We start from the raw sequence: 4278 nt of genomic DNA, 5'->3' as shown, positions 1-4278 counted from the left end.
AAATATTGTATTCATACATTCTCTACTTTATTTACACATTCATTCATTCACTCATGCTTAAAAAATAATAATTCATACATTCATTCATGTAAAAACAATATACAAATAACTCAAACTTTTATTCGTTCATCAACTCATTACTCATTCATGCATTCAAAATAAATAAAAAAGAAAAATACATCATTTAAATACTCATTTACTTATACATTCATATATTCATTAAAAAGAGTATATTAATCATACATTCATTCATTCACGCAATCTACAAGAAAAATTCATTCACTCATTTAATCACACATTCAAAAATAAATAAAAAAATTGATTGACTTATCTGTTCGTTCATCACATAAAGAAACATCTTCATTAAGTGACTTATGCATTTATTCATTCATTTAATTATCTATGCTTACATTATTCATATATTCTTCTACTTATTTATTCATTAATTCATGCATACATGCGTTTTAAAAAAATAAAAAATAAATTATACATTCATTCATACACTCATTTAAAAAAAATAATCATACATTCGTCTAATTTTATTCATTCACTCAATCATTCTAAAAAAATTTCATTCATGTATTCAAAAGAAAAGTAATCATTCATTGGCTCGGATATTCATTCATGCATAAAAAATTGTTAAGCATTCATTCACTAATATATATATATGCAATTTAAAAAATAAACACATTACCCATAAATACCTTCACTTATACATACATTCATCAAAATAATAAATAAATAAAGATACATTCATTCGTACATTCATAAAAAAACAAAAATAAATTATTCAAAAAGAGAAAAAACCATTCATTCATTCAGGAAAAGTACATCATTCATACCCATATTTATTTATACATTCATTCATGCGTAGATTCATAATAAAAAAACTTCATTCAAAGATTGTATCATTTCATTAACCATTTTTCATATCTTCATTCATCATCATAAAAAGAAAAATAAAATGTCATACATCTTCCTATATATCATAACCCTCATGCATTCAAAGTCGTATATATCGTAAATTGCATTTTCTACCAGTCTCTTTCATTCAAGACAAAATAAAATTACATGCATTCCCACATCTCATGCATCATAAAAAATATTTGAATCCTTGCACCATCTATACATCCAAACATATGCATTCTCAAACACGTTTCTTGTATTTCATGCATCATTTTAAGTTATAGGTTGCTCAATTCATGTAACATGATAAAAAATCCACTTCATGCATATCATGCATCAATAAGAAATCTTTTTTTTGTGCATGCATTTCATGATGTCACTGCTAAGGACACTCATAAACGAAAGATTGATTTTAAGAACAAGTTTGTTAGACTCTACTGAAAACCATCAATATTGAAACTGAAGATATTCAAGAAGATAGAGAACTCCCAATTTGTGGTTGAGTTCATTCTCGATAGTTTATTGTCTTCAACCCCAGCAAAGTTGGAGACCAATCCGAAAAATTCTCTTCACACGAGAACCTCAGTCAAAGTTAAAACATTTATGCTTTCACCCAGATAGCTTTTACTTTAACATGCATATCTTTTTAACATATATATACTAATACATTGATCATGTAAATTTCACCATCTTATACCCATCATACTAACTTCACTACCATATTTATCCAAAGAACACATAACCAATTAAACCCAAATAAAATTAATCTATGCATTAATATGAGATATTTGATTAAAAAATGATTCAAAAATAAAATGGAGGATGACGCAAATGTAAGAACAAAAAGGATGTACATCTTCAAGCAAATTTTTCTAATGACACAAGGCATTTTTTGTAATTCCAAAACATCTTGGAGATATCCCTAGTCACCCCATTTGAGTCCAGACATAATGAAAGGAGATAATTTTTGAATAACCCTCAATATTTTAATAGCCCGCGGAGGGTAGCTTTTTAACAGTTTTCCTTGACATTCAATTATTAAAGAAAAATATTATTTTACATCAATCATTTGACCGAACGATAAGAGAATATAAAGAACGTTCCTTGCTTAAAGTGCAAAAAAAAACAAAAAAACAAAAGTCCGCTGAGAATCCTCAATTAATATCTCAGGCAAAAGTTAGGGCAAAAGTGCAATATCAAGGATCATAAAAGGAATCCTTCATGAAAAAATTATCGCCTTAATCATAGGCTATCCTTATCAAAACCTGAAAAATTCTTTTAATAGTTGAATGTCATGTTTGAAAAATGTTGAAAATAGGATAAAAAAGAAAGGTGAAAGGTGGGTATAGGAAACACAAATTTTGAGCCTTATATCCCTTTCTTGAAAACCCTTGGCCTAGCCACGATACAAGCATCAAAAGACATTGTTGAAGACTTATTTGCCTAAGATGTTCATCAATACAAAAAATACTCACTCCACAAGTCTCATAAATTTTGATAAAATATCTCATCTTTAATGCATAAGTTAAAATTTATTATCATCATATCAACACAAGCCCAAACACAAATTAAATATCATCAACCACAATTAAATATCAATCATCTATCCTTCATACCTTCACCATCACTCTTAAAGCCAAAGACAAATTCAATTCTATGATAGCCACCACCACATCTACATTAGCCAAACCTAAATTGAATTCTATCATCATCACCACCATCTCTATCCAAGCCAAACCCAAATTGTATCATCATTACTACATCACCACTCATAGCCCAAACACTTACCAAACTTTGCATGATCATTGTTTTAAAAAAGTTATGCATGAAATAAAGAGCAATAAAGGCGAAAGAAAATTGGAAGCTTCTCAAACTGGGGCAGGTTTTAAGATGATTCATGGCCTACAACTTGACAATCTAAGCTTACTAAATCAATATAGATATAAGAATGACTCGAATTATCTCACATTGGGGCAGTGGAAAATCACAAGAAGATCAAACTGGGGCAAATTTTGGGAGCTGATCACATTTTCTAGTTGAAAGTCAGAAGAAGTCGACACTGGGGCAGTTTTTGGGTTGATCCCATTTTCTTGTGAAAAATTAAAAGGAGCCCAAAGCCGGAGCAATGTAGAAGTGATTTCTCATGATTGTATTAGTTCAATCAATCACAAGAAGTTAAAATCACTCAATCAGACACAAGAAAGACCTTCATTTATCAAACATCTTGAAGAAAGAACGACTCATTGTTCAAGGCTTCTACTTTCCATCGAGTCAAGACATCTAAGGGTGTTCAAAGAAAAGAGCAAAAAAAAAGCAAAAATAAAAACAAAAACAAAAAAAAAAGAAAACAAACAAACAAAAAACAAAAAAAAAAAAAGAGTGTTAGGTTGAAAACCCATATGGGCAACCTAGAAAAAGGTGAGTGGTCCTAATTCGAAAACCTACAAAGGCGACTTGAGATCGTAATAAAATGAGAGAATTCCCGACATATGCCTACATATGGTATTCTGGGCAAAAATTAAAAAAAAATTTATTAAATGAACACCCAAAGTTGAAGACTTGTTACTGCATATCATCAATCACCCAAACTGGGGCAACTTTTTGGAGAATCTGAGTTGTAGCCTCTTGAGTGAAGACAAGAATTCATAACAGGCCCATTGTGGCAATTTTTGCTGTTACAAAAAGCATTAACACTTTTGAGAGAAAATCTATGCAAACCTACACTCAGGCAAAATAGTTGGGTTTAGTCATTGTTCAGAGGATCATACTGAAGCGGTTTAAGGATCACCTTAAAGGAAAGACATCTTCAAATAAACTGGGGCAGATTTTGATGGTACCAATCAACATCAAGCAACAAAGACCACTTCAGTCGAGTCTACAAAATTTGATGAATTTCATACACAAGATAAAAAAAACAAATTGAACCATAAGTGATCATTAGAATAATTGTGCACAGGTCTGATTCCTCATTTCATTCAAATAAAATATATAGTACTCATATCATACATGACATACATACATACATTAAAGTATAACTATATTTTTCAATGCATAGTCACATTCATATACCAATCATTATAGCAAAAAAAAAGAAGAAAACATGGCATAATCATTCATTGCATATAACTAGGCATTCATACATGCATCTTCAAACTAGACTTCCTATAAACACAAACAAACAAACAATACAATGCATTGCATATAACCAAACATTCAAACATGCATCCCTACACTATTCTTTCAATAAGCGCAAACTAATTATTGCATTGCATATAACCAAATATTCAAACATGCATCTCTAAATCATTCCTCTAGTAAACAATAAACAAACAAACCAAAAATTGCATAACCATACATCTCAACATACATTTC

This window comes from Lupinus angustifolius, chromosome LG19 (assembly GCF_001865875.1).
Source record: "Lupinus angustifolius cultivar Tanjil chromosome LG19, LupAngTanjil_v1.0, whole genome shotgun sequence".
Classification (NCBI taxonomy): Eukaryota; Viridiplantae; Streptophyta; class Magnoliopsida; order Fabales; family Fabaceae; genus Lupinus; species Lupinus angustifolius.
The sequence above is the reverse complement of the archived record's forward strand: the minus strand, read 5'-3'. Positions refer to the sequence as shown.